Source organism: Bombus fervidus, chromosome 4 (genome assembly GCF_041682495.2).
Source record: "Bombus fervidus isolate BK054 chromosome 4, iyBomFerv1, whole genome shotgun sequence".
In the NCBI taxonomy this organism is placed as follows: Eukaryota; Metazoa; Arthropoda; class Insecta; order Hymenoptera; family Apidae; genus Bombus; species Bombus fervidus.
In genome coordinates, this window is record NC_091520.1 from 3275622 (window position 1) to 3299747 (window position 24126).

General features: G+C 32.9%; 1 protein-coding gene across 6 annotated transcripts in view; it reads left to right on the forward strand.

The window, feature by feature from the left end:
• The first annotated feature begins 7233 nt into the window (after positions 1-7233).
• LOC139986077 (probable G-protein coupled receptor CG31760) overlaps positions 7234-24126 on the forward strand; it is a 74445-nt gene continuing 57552 nt past the window's right edge. For 5 of the 6 annotated variants that reach the window (XM_072001072.1, XM_072001074.1, XM_072001075.1 and 2 more), the window contains exon 1: positions 7234-7494. The gene's annotated coding sequence lies outside the window, so the exon portion shown is untranslated. The remainder of the gene's footprint in view (positions 7495-24126) is intronic. The other variant, XM_072001077.1, reaches the window with a different exon arrangement.

The window sequence follows — 24126 nt, forward strand, 5'->3', positions numbered from 1 at the left end:
CTTATCTTTAGTCATTTTATTTTCCTGTTTTTCAAATCACATCCTATAGATTGAATGCACTGTAATACCAGTAAATATTACTATTAATACATACATATATACATATATGTATATGTACGTATAAACCTAGTCTTATAGAAGATTATTTTCGAAAATTTACCTCTGCAATATTGCAATTTATGTCGATTCTTCAATTAATATTTATTTTATTCTACCATGTGTTTCTATTATTAAAAAATCACTGATACATTTACTTCCGAGTTTGTTCCTTAACACGTGAATTTTAATACGTGACAATAATTTACACGCTTGCGTTTCTTTTTTTTTTCCTTTTCGTTATTTCGACAATCAGAAAGCGTTCTTTCTCCGTTATTTCTTTTAAACTTCCGAAGGAAATATTCGTATTGCATGGAATTACAGTATTCTTAATATGTTAATGTATCATTGAGTTTCGCGAAGGTGCCTGTGTTAAATAAAGAAACCATATAAATATTTTGTTCAACGGTTTACCATATTTAGTACTCTAGATAATCTAGACAGTGTACTGTCGAAAAAATGTTTGTTACCATATGCTGTCTGCTACTAACTTGTTACATTAAAAAAAAAAAAAAGAAAAAAATTATCTAGATAGTAATATAAAAAATTTTCGAACTACAAGTTCGCCGTAAAGTCCATTGCCCCGATTTACGTATATCCCGCTGCAAGTAAAAATACGAAGTCCATCACCTGTTGCCTTTCTCTTGACAAAAGGAAGATATATGTATGTATATACGATTTTACTAAATTACGACGATCTACCTATACAATGAAGATAAAAAGTAAAATGAAAGGTACAATTGTACTAGATGTAAATATTAAAATTTATACCTATATCAGTTTTCAATCTCTACATTTTAATCTTTTCAATCTGCAATATTCCGCCTGTTCTACATAATTCAACTGTCAGAAGGATTCTCGATGTCATGTAACTAGATAATATGCGGTGTATATGGATTATCAATTATAAATTTGATGTTAAATGGTAAAGATATAAAAATAAAATACGCAATTGGTACCTTTTGGTATTAATTCTTCTTAAGCGCAATACAATACAAAGTCTTGATCCGTCATTTGAATAGAACGATTAATTGTACTTTAAAACGTCACCTTAACGGACTGATGACTCATAGCCAGAGAAGGTATGTACGATCATAGAGGAGGCCGGATCAATAGTTGACAAATTGTATTTTGTAATGTGGGTCAATCGGTGACACGTAACGACAACATGATGTTGCAAGCTTGTTTCGATGGACCTTGATTACCGATGCCAGAACCAACATGAATAATAGCCAACAAATAATATTTTTATTATAGTTTCAAGTTAAAGGTAACATCGATTAATACAATCGAAAATAAAACATTCGATTACTCTTGAGTGGGTTGACGATTTATTTCTTCTTCGAAGTTCTTTTGCAATTACCAGTTAACACAGTGGTATGTATATGTGGATACAAGGTATATACAATGATACGAACACATCGAACGAGCATTATTACCAATATACTTTAATAAGAAGAAAACTCTGTAGATCGTAAAAATCGGATTTTAATATTTATCAAGGTATATCAATACGGTTGTATCCTGTAGCTAACTAATATTGTGTACAATTGACTGTCAATAATAAAGTGTTTATCCTCATCGTATTGTTTACAAAAATAGAATGATTATCGGTACCTCGCAGCGAGATGCGTGTCGATGAACATTTTCGTTAAACGGCTCGTTTGAATTTCAGATTTCGCACGACCGACAACATGATTTCATTTCCGGAATTGACAAGGCGTTCACGAACTTCGCAGTGCCTCAAATGCTGTATAGTTTCGCCATTCACTTTAGTCACTATGTCGCCAGCTTTTAACCCAGCTTGATCGGCCAATCCCCCGAGAGATACCTTTTAATTAAAAGAAGACGTTTCATTTGATTAGATTTCAATGACTATTCGAACACTGCATACTTTTACTAAAACGTTACTACAGTCAGATATTGTTGCATGCGTTGTAGACACCGTCACAACAACTGCCACAACTTGCAAGATTGCAATCGAATAAAAAAGCTTCAGAGAAAATGTATTATCGAAATGATTATGGCGAAATCGAATTTTGCCATTAGCGATCTCGCCGTGGAAACTCGAGGTAACAGCGAAATGCAAGCCAAGGACGAAAGTACCGCCGACGAAAATTTGTTGAGATTCACAAATATCCAGCAGTTTCTCATCTACGATTCGATTAATGATTTCCTCTTTTCTCAGAACGATGTTCCGCTGGGCCGGCCGTAGGATTCAGGCCGAAGGAAAACGAGGTCACGCGATCCGATACGAATGCAATGTCGATAAAAATCTCTAAAGCAGAAAACGTGAATATTTTCCGCGATAGTTTTTCCAAATCTACGATATTATCGAGTCGTGGCGCGATCCACGCTTCCAACCGAAAAACATGATATATTTAACACGTATGAGAATTATTAATCGACTTACTATCGCGATTCTTGCAATGAATATTAGTAGATTAGAGTAGAGTATATGCTATACGTTACTCTGACAACAGTCGTCGGAAAACTAAAGTCAGCCCCTCCGGACAATCGAAAGCCCCAAACTTGATTGCTGCTTCTAGAGAGTTTTATGTCAACGTCCATAGTAATTGAAAGATGATCGCCTGTAACAAGGACACGAGATATAATAATATAATTAAAAATAGTTGCCAATTAATGTACAGTGATAGGAATCGTTAAAGTACAGTAATCTTTCTTCCTTGAAACTGTTGTAAAAAATAAATTACGTAAAAAGAATTTTGAAAATTTGCCCTAAAGTGAAATTACAATGCATGGTTTCCTGATTTAGAATAAAGATAAACTGTATATTGAGGACATTTTTTTATCACTGATAGATAATTGATTCATTCCAGTTTTTTTTTTTTTTTTTATTTCTTTTTTAATATCGACCGTTTGGATATTAAGTATCGATCTTTTTTCACTGTGAATATCTTAGGTGTTAGATATTCAAGCTGAAATATCTCCTTTGAATATTTCCTCTCAGTAAAAGTAACCCCAAACGTTTAACTGTGTTATCAGAGAATGTTACTGTACGCGTTATTGGAAACTTTTCAAGGCACAAGGATGAAAAAGTTAACAAGGATCTTGCAATTAATCGGAAGTTACCTACCGATCGTTTAACGATTTATCGGAAGTGGAGTTTGTAGGAAAGTTTCTTAGCCGATTTATGAGATACGATGTAGGAAGAAAGTCAGTCAAACATTTCCACAAATTGGACGATCGAGGCAGTACTTTCCAACGTTTTATGTAGCGTTGACGAAATTAAAAATAGAAATGTATATGTACTAGCAGCTTTAATTTACAACGAACATAAAATTGGTGACAGAAGTTCAACCCTTCAGCCTAATCGAATCCTCGTTTAATTAGAAATCTCCCTAATCACGAAAGTGAATGTTCACAAAGGCAACTAAATTTCAAATAGATCGATTTTAATTCTTCTAAACGTGAATATCACGTAACTTACTTGCAATAAAAATAAAACCAGACATAAAAAACAACGGGATTCTTAAATAAAGAAATTATTATATTTGAAAGACCGAGGATCCGAGTTATCAGTTAACTCGATTAACAGATAACAATAGATGATTATAAACAAAGATGAACGCGTTAATTTGATATACTTAAATCCGTGACTCGTTGCGAGTGCAAAATTGTGTATAATTTCTTTTTCGAAAATTGTCGTGTCAAACACTTGTTCGATTCATCGATACTGAATTATACCGATTATTAACACACCATGTCTGGTTGTTTATGATTTTTTAATCACGCGTGATCTTTACTTCATTTTGTTATCGCGCTTAGCGAAGTCCGTTTATTTGAAAGTCGACTTATTTGTACGCAAATGCTCGGCAATTCAAGCGTTACATAGTGGCAGACAGATGGAAGAAAAGAAATCAATTTCTTTCACTCACCTCAAGTAATATGACAATACGAAAAATCCTTCGAATTTCGATAAAAGGATACGAACTCTGAAGAAGCTCGATCAAAGTGCGAAATGTCGCGGAGACAGATATCCGTCGATAGCATGTACGATGTGTCACGAGTATGCGCACATAAATAAACGATGGCCAATGCCCGAAAGCTGATCATGACTTAATTTGCTATATCACCATTTGCACTATTCTAGAGCAAGTGCAGCGAATACAATGCCGTGGCCAGCTTCGAATTTCGTACTATAGACACATTATACCCTACATACTATTTCAGATGCAACAAGCGTTGCGAGACCGTGCTAGACACGCGGCTGAAACCAAACACACTCCACCCCTTTCTAATTGCATTTATCGGTTCTATCTATACGGGTTGTAATTCATCGTTTAATAAATTGAATTTTTAGATGTATCGAATATCGTCAATTTAACGTAATGGAACGGTTTCGTCGTTTTAATTAATAAATTTATAATGTCTACGCGTTTGTTGGAAAAGCCGCGAAAATCGATACAACGCGTTAAACACGCAGAGACACGAAATGAATCTCAAGTATGGCACTGGTCATAAAATTGAACAACTAAAAGAGTTCTATTTCATTCGTCGAACGCCGCGAACGCACAATGTAAACATGTCTGTTTTATCATCAAAATCGATTACACAATGTTAATTTCATGACATTAATTGGATGAATATCTTGTGATGTTAACCCGGTCGATTCATAATTATCTCGGCATAAGTGTGCAATGTTTCGAACAAAAATTAATTGCGTTTCATTAGTTTAATGTACCGTGTATGAAAGTATCGCCGCGGTGTATAGATATCTATTTTAGAAAAGCGATGTAAGATATTATTTTTATGTATATATAATGTATTTATGTTGGTATATGTTGTAAAGTTTGCTTCACACGTAAGATCGGTAAAAAGGTACTGTATTACCATAATTACTAGGCCCTTATATTTCTCCGGGATAACGAAAAGCATCATTAAGTATTTCCTTCACTTCTTAAGAACAGCTTCTCATTGAAATACTGAAGTACCGCTACGAGTACTGGGTACTTGTTTCTAAGAACGAGTCACACAGTGCAATATTGGCCGTTTCAACGGTCTAGTCGATTCAAAGGCGCACCTATTTTAAGGTTTAATTGGCCGAAATAAAATTGTTTGGTACAATAAATTTACTGCCGATTTACGTTCAACTTCGGCTTCTACTATACTATTGTATGTCTCGGAAAATGCCATTCGTTTTAAAACGAACGAAGCGTTATAATGCTATTCTCATGTAGACTAAAAAAAATAGGCCTTTTTAGAAAGAAATTAAAATATTTTGACATAGTGCAGAAATACAACTGTATAAATTTTATATACAGGTCTATTTATTATTCGCATAAATTCTAGGTATTTAAAACTTTGTACTGTACTTTTAACAAAAACGGAGCCAATATAGATATAAATATTGATGAATCAATAGAAACCAATTGTAGAATTTCATTTTCTATCAAGTCATTTATACAGGCAACCTAATTCCATTCGTTAAATAACTAATTTTCCGATACAACGGACTACTGACGTATTTTAGTAGAGAAATGTCAATAATTTTTTGAACCGTGTGTATTTTTTTATATATATATATCTATATAAAGTTTTCATATATCTTGCAAATTATTCAATTTACTGCGCAATTAACTATGCAATTAGAATTTTATAAATTCTACAAGAATCCTCCGACTGCCAAGAATCAATCTAGACATAGTTAAACATTAAATTAGTGTTCAATCTGCAAGGATATCATTGTTTATAAAATATGTATATATATTATATATATATATATTATAGTTTGTAGTATAAATATACAGTTACGAATAAATTACTTTCATTATAGTAACATATTTTATCATTCACGATTATCAGATGCTACATCTATTAATTTCTTTTTTATCAGATCGCGTCGAAGAGGAAATTTAGAGAGAAGATAAAAGATTTCTTATATAATTAGAATAAAAAATTATGCACGATATGATAATCGTCATCATCATACGTACCAACTTTATAGTTCCACAAAGGGATCAGTACCTGATTAGGTTAACTTGTATCCTACTGTAGATTTCTTTATCAACTTGAAATAGCTATAAGTAATATTTAATGTTAAAAAAAGAAGAAAGAAAAATGAAACTGTGAATGTTAAAAAAAAAAAAAAGAAGAAGAAGAAAGAAGAATGAAACTATGAACCAAGATTAATAGATTGGACTGAAGATAAGGTTCAAAACATCAGTTATTGGTTAAAAAGTGAACTTATCAAACTTCGAACGTGCTTTGTATAAAATCATAATCCATTTCCGAATATTATCCTTTATTCGGTGATCCAATTTTGTCAGCGGTGCTGGTTATATAATGCGATTCTCGTTATTTCTAATTAGTTTTTATATATCTTGCAAACTATTTAATTTACTGTGCAATTAGAACTCTATAAATTCTACAAAAATCTTCCGACCGTCAAGGACCAATCCAGACATAGTTAGACATTAAATTAGCGTTCAATCTGCAAGGATATCGTGCGTTTATAGGATTAGGAGTGGAGTAATTAATGATACGATGCTAGTGTAAGGTAAACTTATAACTTAAGATACACCAATTAGTGGATAAGCCGTACTAGTTTGCATAAAATGGGATGTTAATATTTCAGCGTGAGAAATATCGAGAAATTGCAAAATAATAATTTGTTGTATGACATATAAACGAATTTTAATTCATACCATACATATAAACTCAACTGAATGAGAATAGATTAGAACGCAAGTGAAAGCTGTTCTTTTAATTCAAGCGTAAAACCATTAACGAATCGTTTTTTCAAATGACTATCTATAAACAACGATGTTTATTTCGAATAATAAAAACGAAAACAGAATCGATCTCCATATAGAAGAAACGAAAAAATCCTCCAATTTACCGCCGTATTGAGGGGCAACGTTTTATCATAGAACGACAGGGCTTTTCAAATCGTTTCAATGTTTTCATCTAATTGCAATCAAACAAGAAATGTGCTAGTTGCTCCAAACCACCCTATAGAGAGGCGATGGGCCACGTAGCTAGGAGATCCGTGGTTATGGGCGGTGTGGCGAGGCGAAGAGAGGCGACGCAGCCCGTACCCGTGGTGAATTTCCTCGAGTGGAGGCAAAGTTTGATTTTGCGGAGGGCGCACGCCCCGCTTCCAGCTGCACAACCGACTGGCCTTTAAGCAGTCACGAACGAACCCTCGTTCGTTGCAGCCGTAGAAAACCTCTTCGTTTCTACGCGACTTCCTCCTTTTTCTTCAGTGAAAACGAATCGCCCCGAATCTCGAGATCACTATCCATAAATATCAGTTACGTGTGTGATATTCTCGATATTAACAGTGTGACTGTGATCCATTTTCTGTTTGGCTTTCTCTAACGTTCTGTCGCTGCAAGAGATGCTGTTGGAAATAGAGGGCAAGGGCTGCTTCTCGTAAGTCTATTCCTATGCTACGACGCTCTTCGAAAGATGATAAGCTTAGCCAGTTTAGACGGATCTTGCTTCGATTCGATCCTCGCCGCGATTAATTCATTAAGAATTTCGTTAGTAGCGAAATTTGTCGTCGCTGGATGCAAGCGAGCTTATTGAATTAGCTCGGCAGGACGGAGATTCGGATACCAGGATCGTAAATTAGGATGCGAATACACGGAATATCCTGATAGGTAGACGTTGTAAATCAGTGTTTGAGAAATCCTCGCTAACTCGGACCGTTTGCTCGAACGATATTTACCTACTCGCTCCTTTTCTTCTCTTTTCTGTTTTTTTAAAGGCTTCACGGATTTTTATCTTTCAATATTCGCGTGACGGGAATAACTTTAGATCTAGCGATACGTACATTTATCGTGCATGTATATTTGTAATTTTGATGTACTTGTAATTGCTAGAAATTTGTATTTGCTTAGAACATTCTACCTGTACGTCCTTCTTCCGTACGACACTCGAGATTTTGTCAAGATCAAAATATATTCTTCGCGTTGAAAGGAAAAAGAGACTTTTATGCGATTGAATGGACGAACATATTTCGTAAACGAGAAGCAACATTTATCGACATTTAACGATAAACGAGCGATTGTGTCAGCTATTAATCGTGTTGCTAAGCGCGTATCTTATTGTCGATGCAACATGTTTTCTGCTTTAAATTGCATATTGATCATTATAAAATATCCGCGTACACGCGTCGCACAAGATCATTACTTTCTGATTCTGCGTGATGTGATTGAATACCAAAAATAGGTGAATAGATATTTTCTAATTATAGCGATAATTAAGAAAATACAACGACAAGACGCAAAACGTGAAATGATATTATTACAGATTATGCTAAACGAAACGTTTGTCTCTGGCAGTGTATCGTTTTCATGTATATAGAATAATGTTACATCTGAAAAATCCTCAAAACATAGCAATTTTATGTATTTTAGGGTGAAACGGAGAAATTCTGTTAATTCCCGTAATTAAAATTGAATATGTTCTTTCTTATTCATTAAACGCATTACTATTTCAATGCTTAATTTTAATATTTAAATAACATTTATACACCGGGAAATCATGTTACACAGAGAAAGCTGTGTTACAGAAATTTACTATATTTCCAGCAATACAAACAAACAAATTTCAATGCTTAATTTTAATATTTAAATTTTAATATTTAAATAACATTTATACACCAGGAAACCATGTTACACAGAGAAAGCTGTATTACAGAAATTTACTATATTTCCAGCAATACAAACAAACAAATTACAGCAAAACAAACAAATTTCAATGCTTAATTTTAATATTTAAATTTTAATATTTAAATAACATTTATACACCGGGAAACCATGTTACACAGAGAAAGCTGTATTACAGAAATTTACTATATTTCCAGCAATACAAACAAACAAATTACAGCAAAACAAACAAATTTCAATGCTTAATTTTAATATTTAAATTTTAATATTTAAATAACATTTATACACCAGGAAACCATGTTACACAGAGAAAGCTGTATTACAGAAATTTACTATATTTCCAGCAATACAAACAAACAAATTACAGCAAAACAAACAAATTTCAATGCTTAATTTTAATATTTAAATTTTAATATTTAAATAACATTTATACACCGGGAAATCATGTTACACAGAGAAAGCTGTGTTACAGAAATTTACTATATTTCCAGCAATACAAACAAACAAATTTCAATGCTTAATTTTAATATTTTAAATTTTAATATTTAAATAACATTTATACACCGGGAAACCATGTTACACAGAGAAAGCTGTATTACAGAAATTTACTATATTTCCAGCAATACAAACAAACAAATTACAGCAAAACAAACAAATTTCAATGCTTAATTTTAATATTTAAATTTTAATATTTAAATAACATTTATACACCAGGAAACCATGTTACACAGAGAAAGCTGTATTACAGAAATTTACTATATTTCCAGCAATACAAACAAACAAATTTCAATGCTTAATTTTAATATTTAAATTTTAATATTTAAATAATATTTATACACCGGGAAATCATGTTACACAGAGAAAGCTGTGTTACAGAAATTTACTATATTTCCAGCAATACAAACAAACAGATTACAGCAAAACAAACAATTTTCAATGCTTAATTTTAATATTTAAATTTTAATATTTAAATAACATTTATACACCGGGAAATCATGTTACACAGAGAAAGCTGTGTTACAGAAATTTACTATATTTCCAGCAATACAAACAAATAATTTCTAAGTTTAGAAATAAACTTATTTAATAACTTTGTTGCATAATATTTTACGGTTTTATAAAATATTAAATATAGTTTTTTAACATTCAATTTGCTCTTATTTACTGGAATATAGATTTTATCTGATCGAACATTGGCTTGATTTTAATTGGCTTGAAATCGTTTCTGTTATATTATTATAAGGTCATGGCTATTGTCATTTATAAATAAACACGATACCTACAACCCTTAGATACAATGATACGCAAACGATACATTATAGTCTTAATAAGTGTTAACGTTAGTATGCAAACAAGAACAAAGGCCGTGTAAATAAAAACATTCACAGTGATTAGGTTCCTTTGTTTTTATACGAATTGAATTAATTCTTCATAAATATTTATGTAAATATAATTTTCACCTCGTCTGTTGAATATCTCCGCCTCGAACGTTAATTACAATTAATTTTTTCATAAGAAATATATGAAGATATTATTGTACTGACAAGATATCTAACAAAGTAGATTTTCAAATGCATTGTACATAAAATACATAGAGTGAAAATTTGATAAGGATCTTATGAATTTGCGTTGAATATGTATATGTTTGATGTTTAAATAGCATGCGCCATAATTATATTCTCAAACGAAATTTTTATTAAGGAAATATAACATCGTTTACACAGTTCAGAGAATATGTTAAAATTTTGCATTATTTAACATGCGTAAAACCAAACTATTGCTCACTTACCTTCAAACGCTAATTTGTTTCTTTTCTCATGGATTTCTAATTCGTAAAAATTATCGCATATACCCAGTGGTTTATATAAATTATTTCGTACATGAAAGCATGTACTGTTGGATATTGTCAAAATCTTCTAGCTGAAAGAAAAAGATCAAAATCTCTAAACTAGAAATTTGAAAGTAAATAAAATATGTTTTAAATTAGTTACACGGTGTTTAAGCCTAGAATCTTACAAGAACAGATCACTGGTAACAGTGACTTGCATTATCAAAGATCTATTAATCACAATTAAAATGCGTCCAATGAAATAAATGCTTTTTGGACAAAAATACTAGTAGCTTTTTGTCAGGCGCTCTGCTTGATTGATCTACTATGATTTTCAAATATTCGGCCTAATTGGTGGTTTGTTCGGAATAATTTTTTCTATTTTTTCCTGTTATACGTATACTTGTCATTAATAATATTTAAAGTAGATATATATATTTCAAATGAAGATATTAGTCATCGATATTTAAATTTATTATAATTTATTATAATATTTTATTATATTCGTAATTTATTAAATATTATTAAATTAGATAATTTATTATATTCGTAAACCGTAGCTACCTTTAGATGTAAATATAATATTTATAAGTTATAACGTGCTGTCACACGTGCAACAACTAACCATAATCAGTTACTGTTTAATATAAAACAACATCATCCGAAGGCTTGCAAGTTTTCTGCAAATTTGTGAATTTCGTATATTTCAAATAAATCATTTGAATAATCAATTAAATTAAAATTATTCTGTATAATTTCGTAAACGAAGGTAAACTAGATTTTGCATAATTCGACGTTCAGTTGATGTTGCGAAACGTAATTAAACAAATACGCGTAAAATGTAAAAAAATTTGGACAAATAAAAGTAGACATTCCGCAGTTTATTGTTATTATTATGAACGTTCACGTTCTCGAAAAATGTGGCAGCTTTAAATACGAAGCGTCTACCTACGTACGTAGGTGCAATTATTAACATGAAGATGAATATAAAATTATTACAAATAAAGTATACCTGTATATGTCTTATTTTTCGCGTGTTACATAAAGAAATAATATCACCAATTAGAAACAAATTTTATTAACGATTGTCTCAATGATATTGATATTGTTATCAATTATTAAATTATCTTAAAATTATCGTACCTGTAACATTGTGATAACACATTATAATAATGCGAAGAATACGTTACACAGAGACTAACTAAGCGTAGATAGTATAGCTAGTGGAAACTATCTACGTGTCAAGTCTAAGAATCAGAATTAATAAATTATCATTGGATCTGCTAAAACAATGGCAGTTGTGAGTTTTAAATGTCTGTTTGTATAAAAAGAAATTCGAAGTTTATTCAGAAGTTATTTAGAAGGGTGAAAAATTACTGTGTAAGAAGTTTAAAAACCAACCAATTCCAACTGAACTTCATTTACCTAAGGATTAAGTTCGGCTTTAATGAAACAAAGAGACTAATCCGTGTAATTGTAGAACGACTAGACGACGAAAAACCTCGATGAAATGCTGTTTAGTAGTTCAATGCTTTGAAATATCACATATTTACTCATCGCAGGTTCTACTTTTGACGTTGGCGATTCTTAAATTTCCGATTCAGTAGAATGTCTAAAATGTATGTTTCTTTGATCTAATAAATACATATAAAACGTTGCCGCAGTTACGTTATAAACATTTCAATCATCAAACTAATGCAATAAACATTTTAATTAGAAACTTAAGCCAACGATATACATAAAAGGATCTTCACTTTCCTTAGCTTTGTGATTATTCAACGTCTTGTGCAATGTTTATGTACGTAGAGGGGAAATGGTAAAGTCTGAAAGTTAAATCTTTACTTTTAAATCTAAAAACAAATTAAAATATATTTTATCGATCCGAATTTAATTTAAAGGGAATATTTCGCCGAAAGGTGATTCAAGATTTTATTCTTTATTTCAATGATTCTAATCCCTTCGGTTACAATGTTTATCCATCTTTATCCGCCTACATTGTAAGATTTCGGTAATGTTGTTTAAGTAAAACGAGATTTTCATTGCATAATGCCTCAACTGCTTTATTGTTTTCTGGTTGCCGAGCTATTTCCAGCTTTCGCCCTTTTGTTGCTTTATTGGCCGCCAGCCACGAGCAGTTTTTGACACTTCACAGCAGACTGATCTTGTCTGTTATACAAAAGGAATTTAAAGAAATTAGGATGAAACACCATAAAGATCAATCGTGTATAAGAAGATTATACATGATTGATGTCAAATTGGCAATGATATTCCGATCAATAAACGTCGATATCTCTTAACGTGTCGTTCTAACAAATTATTTTAAGCGAATCTTAGCTCGCACGAAATCGAGTGGATGTTTAACATTTCAATGAGCTGAACTGAAATCTAATTGTACGTATTATAAACTTCATATTCCTCCGATTGTCGAACCTATCAAACAAATATCTAACTGAATGGTCTAGAAAACTGACAGCTATCGCGAAAGACGTTGATCGTTACGGTTATTCCATGCTAGTCCCTAATTAAGGAAATCAGCAAACATTTTTATAATTTTTTAATAGGCTGAAACATTACTGAGATTAAAATTGCTTGCTTTAAATAAAATAAACCTCGATTACGTTCGATTTTCGGAAGACGAAGATTAAAAAGATAGAAATTTCTAAAAGAAAAAAAATAGTTTTTGTATTATACTTTTCTACCTATTATCGTTAAACCACGGATTTCTGTTTTTTTTTTTTTTTTTAATATAATTAATAAGCTCGATAGAAAATTGTTTCAAGTATTACAAGAAGCACTATACTTTATATATTTCATACATTTTGTTCATACTATCTGCATCCTGTGCATTTTAGAGTTTCCTGTAAACGCGTAAAAATCCACCATGGTCATCATGGTCTGGTTATCTTACATGCGAAATGTAGTTTTAGTTTCAAAGAACGTGGTGCATAATTGAGAAGGCGTGTTTAATAAAATTACAGGTGTATAATGTTCAATAAAAAAAAGTGTACTATCGGGCAGAGGATGTAAGACAATAAGAGTCCTCTGCACTTTTTTTCTTTTCCTTGCTCCTTTTGCAGCGTAACCTTAGGGGAAGATGATGAAGGGAATTAAAAAAAGGCTTACTCGCTTCTTCTATGCAGCCCTTGATTCTAAACAGGCCGATATCCATCGAGGGTCGTTCTATCCGGTCTATCGATTTTTCCTGAAATCCGTTGTTGACCTTAATAGCTGCCTGTCGTTGCTATCTCAATCCAGCTTGCCTTCGAACGACCAAGATCTCCTTAAACATATCAGCCACGAAAATTGTTCGTAAGTATAAAGTAGCCCCATTCATCGTTCCCTAAGAGATACTAAACAAATTCAAAACAGTATACATACTATACACATGTGAGTGTTTCGAAGCGTGCAAATATTGAATAGAATTTATTTCATTTTCTTTTAATTTCTTTCTCTGTTGCATCCGCCGATCAATTTCAGTCATTGGAAATCACGTGAATCGACGTAAGATCATAGTTAAATAGAAACATCACGTTAGATTAGAAGAAAAATTCGAAGGTGTTTCGAGAATTTCAATACACTTGAGCACGAATTCGCAATTCGCAATTCGAGTCGCTTCTTTAGGAATTTCGTTGTCGTTACTGATGCTACATCCTACGTTCATATTCCGTGCAAGATACAACCACGCGTTCAATCAAGTTTATTTCGTTGCATCTGTTACGCAATAGCTGGCTGGTCGTCGTTTTTAAATAGGTAAACATGCGTACAATTTTTAGATGATCCGCAATCTTGTTAATGCTACCGGATGTTTTCTGTCAAACGACAATGGACTGGTTTCGTAAATATCGTTTCTCATACGGTAGAAATTTCTACGTATATTGTACGTGAAACTTTCCAAGCTTGTCTTAATGTTCTATGTATAAATCAATTTGTCTGCTGTTTAAGAGAATCTGCAGCATTGCGCGATAATATTTCTAAGTCTAGAACAGGATAGTCGGAAATAAATGAAAGACCTACCGCTTTGAACATCTCCGAGTATCGAAGCGCTGTGGCCGATTTACGTTTTCAGTGCTTCCTCAAGTTTCTAAGATTACAAATTCCCCCACATTTGGTTAAGCATCGAGTGGAAAATGATCTGAAGAAGTTAAGTATTTTTTTCTACGTCAGCTATCCCTAGGGTAGAGGATATAAATACATTTTTAAAGGGCTCGTACTCAAGATAAATTTATGCCAAAGTAAAAAGCAAGTTCGTTGAGCCAGCTCGAATCAAAAGACGCAGTTTTCACGTCCCACGCTAGGAGATCCTTTGGTAAATCCCTTGAATGATTTAACTTGAAACAGACAATTCAGATGTACCGTAAATGGTTGCAGAGTTATGCGACGACATTATTATCTTACTATTTTTGTATCAAAGAAAGAATACAGTTCTCCAAAAATATATCTGTATATTATATACACATACATACATAATATACAACGTCTCACGATTACATTCTTATCGAGTTTAAACGAATTTGTTAATGTCGAATCGTTTCAGATTTGTTCAAATTCTATCCGGATGATTACAACGGATACGTCACGAAGTTTCACGTATAAGACGACACATATATTCTTACAAGTTTTTTATAGCAAATGCTCAAGTACTTTGATGAGTCATTCTACAATAAGAGTCACAGATATTTATAAACATTAACGCGGAGTTATTAGCAATCAATGCGTCGAAGCGTTCGAATCTGGATATTTAGAAGCACATAACAGCATATTCAAATATTTATTTTCAGCTTAATTTTGTATTGCAGTTCGTATCGTGTAAATTACGAAACTAACTGCTGTAAATAGTATTCATAGAATTTACGCAGAAATCATTTTATTATCCCGTGCTTGTAGAAAGACGGCTTAATCACGTTGGGGATAGAAGGTTTCAACTGAAACAGTAGTTAAAATCCAGACATCCGTCTCGCGTATACGATGCTAGATAAAGCTTCTCATAATTCATCGGTATGATGAGTACCGGTACTTATCTAGAACAGGCAGTGTAGCAAAAACATCTGACTCAGTAAGTCATGTCTAAAGCTTCAGTTTCTGCTGATTCCCCCAAAACCATAAAATCCTCTGGGCAAGGCCCCTGAGTTGGTCTGCGATTAGATTTCGGAATATCTCTCGAAACGTCTCGCTGTACTGCGCTTCTTTGATCAGCTGTCGAGACAGTTGATAATCACGGACGTGTTAATCCCATCGATGAAGTGGATCGCGAAAAAATGAATCTTTCTTTTTTTATTCTTCGTCGATCTGAGACTGCGTAACAACATAATTCAGTGCTATAGCCACTTAAAGAGAGGCGTCTTTATTTTTACTTGTCGCAGGCAAATCGCTCGAAATACCTGGTCGTAGATGAAAAGCGGATCTCGTACGATTATTTCGAAAGGAGACGATGCCGGACTGAGAAGCTACGTTCTTCGAAACGACGTGCAAATGCGTGGCCCATGCACCCTCGCAAGGTTCTTCTCTGTGTTTAATGGTAGCATCAGGGAATTTTGTATTTTTCGTTACAACCGAGAAATGAAACCATTGCTTCAGATGTATATCGTACTCAGAAAAATTAAAGGAAGCAATACCGGTGAAATGTTATTATGTCCCACGGCGAACGTACTGCGCGAGGGTCTCCGACATTCACAATAAAAAGAAATATCGTTTTGCCAAAAGAATAACTTTTATTGAACTGGGAAGTTATCATCAACGTCGCGAATATAGCCCGGGGAACTAAAAAGCCTTTTTGTTTGTGCCCGATGTCAAGGTACCTTTTCTGTCTATTCTTATCTTCAATGGCTAACCCCATGTTAGTTGTCGAAACTACTATGGCATCGTACGATAATCTCGTTTTCGCATAAAACCATCCAATGTTTTGCTTTTCATACAACACCTTCGTAATCGAATCGTAAAGAAAAAAATTATTTCTTAACCCGAAAACGTTAGATTACACGTGACCTAAAATTTATCTTATCGTATTATCATATGTTTCTGAAACGTTGACACGTCCAATTGCTATCTTACACGCTATATTAGTTTTTAGCAAGAAGGAACATTGGAAATGTCAATACTTACTATCAGTAGCGTGAAAAGCGATACTGCGAAATATTTTAATAAGAAAATCAAGGAAATTTTCGAACGAGGACAGAATGGTTTTGTCACGAAAATGGAAATAACTTGGAAAGGGACGATGATTACGTTTTCTTAACAATTTCAACTCGAAAATGATAATATCTCGAAACTTGAAACGCGACTATGATAATAATAATGGTGCAATAACGCCATAGAATGTCAACCTGGAGTATCGAAATTATAAACTGCGCATAATTAAACAACAGTTTTATGCCTCTAACATTTTTTATTCAGAAAATTGTAACTATAACAATGCAAATTGTAACATTCCTTACTTTAAGGAATTTATCTCTTTAAACTTTGAAGTTTAATATCGATAAATATGGCAAAAATATATTCTTTCGTATGAGAAAAGTATGTACTTACTTATTAAATATATTTTGATCTACAATGTTGATTCCACAAATTATAATAAAAATGCTTTTCAAGAAAAAATTACAGATAGCTTCTTCACGATAAATGGTAAATAAAGAGAACGTAAAAGCAGAATTTCAGACTGTACAATTGTCACTATTATTAAGAATGAACATTTTTTCCTGAATTTATACAACACGCATCCATTAATTGATTATGTGTACCTTAATTAATAACATATATATTTATCAAGTGATAAGAGATGTGACACTAATGTGCTTATTTGGTATTATCAGGTAAGAAGACGAAGTAACGCGTGATTCCAAAATTTCGAATGGTATTATACAATAACTACATATATAAAATATGTAGATTGGTTTACAAGCTTTTCGAATTTACTTCCTATGCTAATTAATCACTTTTATCACTGTTTTCGAGTTCTCCACTAAAAACCCAAAACAAACTGGCAATTTTAATTAAAGCAATATATATATATGTCGGATCATCTTTGGAAAACGGGGCGGGTGGTGAGTTTTGCTGCGAGTTGTCCATAGTTGTCTTATACCAGATGATGTTTGTTTATGGGAATGTATTACAAAAGTTAACAAGTGATATCGATGATTGACGACGATTGCGATTAGGAACTCGATGTACGTGTTCACTGGACTAGTCGAACTTATCGGATTGCACCTCAGTCCAAGTGGAACTGTCCTTATATACTCTCCGTATTCCTCAAGTCAATCTCTGTTTTTAAGGAGAATTATTTAATTACTTTAAACCTGTGTTAGGTACACGTCCCTCCCGTGACCGTGGCTACGTTCAGTGACCCATTATGTCACTTGGAGCCCAAGCCCACTGTCATAAATCTCGGATAATCATAATTGACTTAACTCATAAACAGCTATTTCTCAGTGTTATTGTTTAAGTACGACTATAATAAAAAGTCTGGACTAAAGTATCGGGGACCTTCCCAAATATTCCGGCGTCCCTTCATCTCCGACATATATATATATTGCAAAGAGATATATACCTATATACATATATACGAGTATTATTTCTGAGAAAATATTACTCCTATTCATTTTTTCTTCCTCGTGAAACACTGTTACTCATATTTTTATATCAGGCGCAGTTAAAAATTGTTCTTTGATTTCAGTTGATTATTAATTAATTAATCCATCTTCTTTCATGATAAATTTTTGCCGCTTATTTGTAGATAGAATCGTATCATCTTGATGGATATATTTATCGCAATCGCATTTTGAAATTAATGGCACCGTGCTATCATTTCAATCATCTATAAATTCTCGGATCAATTGCCGCTGTCACGAAAATAATAGAGAATGAGAGTAAATGAAATAACAATTACTATTAATTTAGATTTAATCAATTTACTCGTATTATATGACAATTATCGTCACACTCGTTTCGAGTTATTAGGAATTATTTTCTTCCTCGCGTTAACATCCTCGTAATTAAAAAAGAAAGAGAGACTATTTTTGAATCAGGATATCAGTTGAACTTGACTATCACTATATTAAGCCCGGATATCATTTCTGCTATTATATTCAGCCTGTCTGGAAATTTAACGGGATTGTCAATATACGCATTGCTGTCGATATATTATCACAAACATTCATCGTGTTTTTAAAAAACGTTCATATTTTATTCAAAATAGGTTTGTCCGGCATCGATACAATGTTGGACGTATAAACGTTAAACGAACGAATAGATAAGTTTGTGGCGATCTGTTTTTGAAATTGTCCGAGATATTTCTACTGCGCTCGTAATGTTTTCCTAACGAGTCTTTTATTGCAATCACCTTTTTCATTTGGTTTTTAACGTCGCATTAACTTCCCAGTTGTTAGCGACGAAGTTCGTTCTGTTTTTGAATTTCTGCGAGTAGCAAGTAGTTATAGAGCGTGAAATCGGCTGAATATGTATCAGATGAATATGAAATGAGCAAGTCGTTTGCTTTTTAGCCGAGAATTCACGTAGTGTTCAACCAAGTACGCCGCGCTACGATGAACAGATTGCATTATCATCGAAACGAAGCCAGATTTACTAAGCAAGACGCTATGACTAGTATGGTATGAGTTTTACATCATGTGCGTTCGTTCGATGCTCATTAAATATTAATACTTGAATACTAAACTGAAAACGTAAGTTTCAAAGCGACAGTGACGATTGGTAGGTAACATCCACAGAGCAACTTGAAGAAAACGAAGTGCGTTATTTTTCAGACAGATTGCATGGGCTTATTCAAAATTGGACTTCGCATCTTCAAATCGAAATAAAACACAAATTATTTGGTATCTTTGTTTCAACGTAAGATTTATTTCATGACATTAGTTGAAGAGTGAAAGTAACAAAGGCTGTAAGTAGCATTTTAAAAGAGAAAACCTTTTTCCTAAAAATAATTGTTTATATGAAGACCAATATCAATAAATGTTAGTGTGATAATTTCGTATGTGATATTATGTTACGCGATTAGCTTTTTAAATTAGGCTGTAAATATCATATTCCAGCGAATCTGCTGCTTCATGTTTGAACATGCACTTGGATAAATCTGCTCCAATTATTCCAACAAATAAGAAAATCTGTACTGTATTTTAAGGAATATATACAACAAACCTAAATTCCCTCTTAGAATATAAAATTCTTCTTATTGTTAATTATCAGGTATTTGAAATGTTCGAATAATAGATATATAAATATATATAATAATAACAAATTTTTAAATAAGAATATATTATAATAAGAATATTGTAATAAATAGTATGGTACATGCAATGAATACGTTTTGTATAATAAATAACGTTTTGGTAAACAAAGCATTGTTTTCTACAAAACTTGCAGTTTTGGCACTTACAATCTTATTTACTTCCACTGTTCGATTATGGAACGCAATATCATTCAAGCACCTCCCTCGGCTTTTTTTCCACGAACCCAAAACGTTTGACTCAATTTTCCGCTACATTTTCACATAACTGGAGCTCAATTTCATCAATGGTGACAGTGACATTGTTTTTCAGCTCGTCAATCGTCTTTGGATCATTGGCGTAGGCTTCATTTTCAAAAATTCTCACAGAAAAAAATCTAACGGTGTAAAATCGCATAATCTTGCTGGTCGATTAATGTTTCCTCTTCGTGAAATTAAGTGTCCATTGAATAACAATAAATGTAACAATAATAAAAGACAATAAATCAATTGAGGAAGATTGGTCAGTCAGCAAAGTTCAGTCAGGAGTCTCAGTGTCGGACAAGTTTAGTTAAAATTATTCACTCGTTGTTAGTCAAAAGTATCGATATTCAGATACTCAAGGAGATTCTGGCAACTTAGACATAAATTTCAGTTTGCAAGCATGTAGTGCCACGATAACTGCTACTTCGTTAACCTTCGTCTTTCTAGCATACCTCGAGCTTTGCATAATGTACGATATCTAAGGTTGCTAGTTACCGAAGTTCGAGTATACCTTATAACATCAGCGCTCTTTATCGCTATTAGTTACTGTAACTGTAACGAATAAATATAATAAATTACGTTATTTATAACTGCAATGCTTTCAGAATGTTGCGAAGAGAATTAGTTCATTTACTTCGTCCTATCGATTATATTCTGAATTCGTTTATTTGAATTTGCGTATATGCCGAAAAAAGAAAAAGAAAACAATAGAATAAGAATAGAATGTTTCATTTGTGCATGTAATAGCTCTAATAATAGAAATAGGAGGCGATATTTCAGCTTACAATCGCTATTGTTTTGAATAGTCGCAGTGACCAAATAACGTTACTATTACATGGTCCTAATTAAACATCGCATTTTGTATTAACGTTGGTGGATCTTAGTGAATATGTAAGTACTTTCATGAGCCAATGTATGCAAATTTTTGCACTGTTTCGTTCATTGTCTGTCGTAGATAGTTATCTATCGTAAGCAAAAATATCCTACGGAAGAAACTCCTAGAATTTCGTTGGTTAGAGAAAGCCAGGAAACTCGTACGACATATCACGATGTAATGGTAAAATTGTACGAACGAACGATTTTTATTCGAATACTATCATTGAATCTGATATCGATACAACGCAACGATCTCTTCGTACGAGACATGTTAAATTAACGAAGAGCGACTGGTTATTAAGTAGTATTGTACTGAAGTGAGCAGATGGTTAACAGGGTGGCACAGAAATAGGAGAAGCACTCCCCTATCACGCTCATTGTCACGCGATACTATATAATCCTATTTGCAGTTTAGGAACTTTCGATTAATATGCGTGCATGTATTCGAAGTTATCGGAACAATCGATCGGAAGTTCTAGAGATCCTCTCTATCTTGAGAAACTTTATAGAACAATAATCGCTCAAAGATAATCGATCAAATTGTCATGCCTTTACACACACCTAGCCAGCTTCGATTCTGCATGATCGCTAGAACAAAGATAACTGCGAGTCGATCGGATTTCAAGATAATCGCAAGTTTAATATTGGATAGATAATGTAGAAAGTTCACGTCTGAGAAATTGTGTATGTCTTTGGAAACGATTCAGTTGAATTGCTTGCAATCGTCAAGTTTCGATAAAATGAATAATCCGCAATACAATTATATCGCTGTGCGAAGATAATTAAAATAAATTGAAATATAATTGCGAATTATCTATACTAAAAGCTTCCTGACTACGATTTCCACTCCTACAGTAACTAAAGTGTGCATATGTATAGGATTGGAGCTAATGAATTTTGAAAATGTGATTGGACTATTGGACATTGAATATTTAAGACCGACTTCGGACGAGCAGTTTGCGGCAAATCGCCTTAGCGACGGTAGATTGGAAGAACGAGGAAATGCATATGTATGTCTTCTTCTTTTGTAACATAGTAGAATTTTACATCTCTGCTCTACTAACGCTACCGACGTTAATCATATCTTGTTAATCTCATTACAACGACTGTGTTAATGGGTCCATTCCGTTAATTTTAAGTAAATAAATGAAAAATTAAATGAAAATTAAAAACTGAATTAAAGTCGAGCGATATAATGCCGCGTCCACGCTGCTATTCGCGAGCCATATTCGCTGACGGTGTGAACACTTTTGTGAATTGCGAGCAGGTTACTGCAAACACCTTCTTCCAAAAGAAAAAGACTATTCGAGAAAGATTTTCTTCTCTTCAAACACTATCTATGCGTGTAAAGTCAGCAACAATTTTTTTCTTAAAAACTTCTCACGTCTACGACAATGACCATAAAATATCTTATACAATTTCTTCGACGTTTACGATAATATGAATAGTCCAAATTTCTTTGGGTGGTGTTTTCATCCCTAACACCGTTTCCCAGCAGGAAGAAAAAATTGCTTCGTTACAAGCACCGCGTGAACTACATTGGCGTAGCAAAGTGACCAATTTTTGGAATTTTCGAGTCGCCGAACTTCCCTTGTTAGTAGCGCTTGAAAATACTGGTTTTACGAATCCTAATTTACGGTCAAACGTGGCGCATACACGTATACGTACAAAGTTTGTGCCGAGCGAGGCGGGATTACGGTTGAATGTTAAACAGAATGGAAATGAGAAAAAATTATTGGCATGGAGGTGCTTCTGGTGAACGTAGCGTCGTAATTGGAGCGCTAGCAACTAGGTGCTTTTGCAAGTATACCTCAGACTTGAAGAATTGCGGTTGAAAAATAGCTGTGACTTTCTCAACCTTACAGCCGCTGTTCATATGAACGCAGCACTTGTACTTTGTGCATTTTTATTGTTTGCTGCTTGCTATTGTTTGCTAATGTTAGAGAGTGATAGATGATCATTCTATGCAATACTGCAGAAGAATTTTAATTATTGTTGATATTTATACATGCATGTAAGGGGAACCATTTAAATGTCACTTATATTGACCTGAATATTTCGTCTGATATTTATGAGTGTATAAGAAAACTGTTTATGGTAACACGTATCACTGATGACGACAGCGTATCACTGATACGTTTGAAATTCAGTAATATTTGAGCAGATATAGAGAAACTGGATTCTACCAAACAACGGACATTAAATTATATTAAATATGCAATTATTCAATTTTTTTATTAAAAACGTAGCAGAAATATACAACAGCAAGTAAATTCTCTGTATAATCTGACATATGTTACATATAAGGGATTTTTCTTGACGATACCGACAATTTCTAATTTTAGCTTTGTGACTGCGGAATTTGTGAAAAATTTCGGTTTACACTTATATATTTATAGTGATCTGTACGAAACAGCAAACAGAATAACAAAGAAGAAATTCCTTGGGAAACTTTTTTAAAAATATGTCAAGGTTAATTCTGTTCTTGCATACGATAAGAAATTGCAGAGTTAGATTGTAACAATCATCTCACTGCTATTAGATTCTTTTTTGTGGAATAAATTAAATATATGGCTTATCACGAGAAGCCAACGACGTCGCAGAATATGAAAAGGATTGTTCCAAATTCAACACAAAATGGAAAATTGTATAAAGTATTGATTAAAACTTTGGTAAGTTATCAATAAAGCGTAACTGTACATATCTTCGTTCAACTATCTATTATTATAAAATATAAAAATATATGAAACATATATTTTTCTATAACTTTGAAAAATAAGTAAATGATAGGCTTGATAGACGATATTTTATTTTTCGCCGAAAGGAATCAATTTCAAACATTTATAAAAATTCAACGGATTAAGATATCGAAACGGTTTTACGCTAAATTGTAGATAATATATTTTTGTACAAGTTCCCACGAAATTTGTTTACTTTTTACGTTCCACTCACATTTGTTTGCTGGATGCAAGCAAACAATGTTCCGCTGGATGTGGAGTCGTATAATATTATAGCACTCAGGCATTTTGTAATTTTATGTAATCAAAAAAATATGGATACAGAGTTACGATGCTGCTTAAGGTTTCCTATAAAAATCTTGATCCTTTGCCAAATATTTAGTTAAATAAATATTATTTACCTAAATTAGTTCTTTTTCCAAACTTCGCACGCCTTCGTGATTTGATTATAAATGTCAGTGACGAATTTATTAT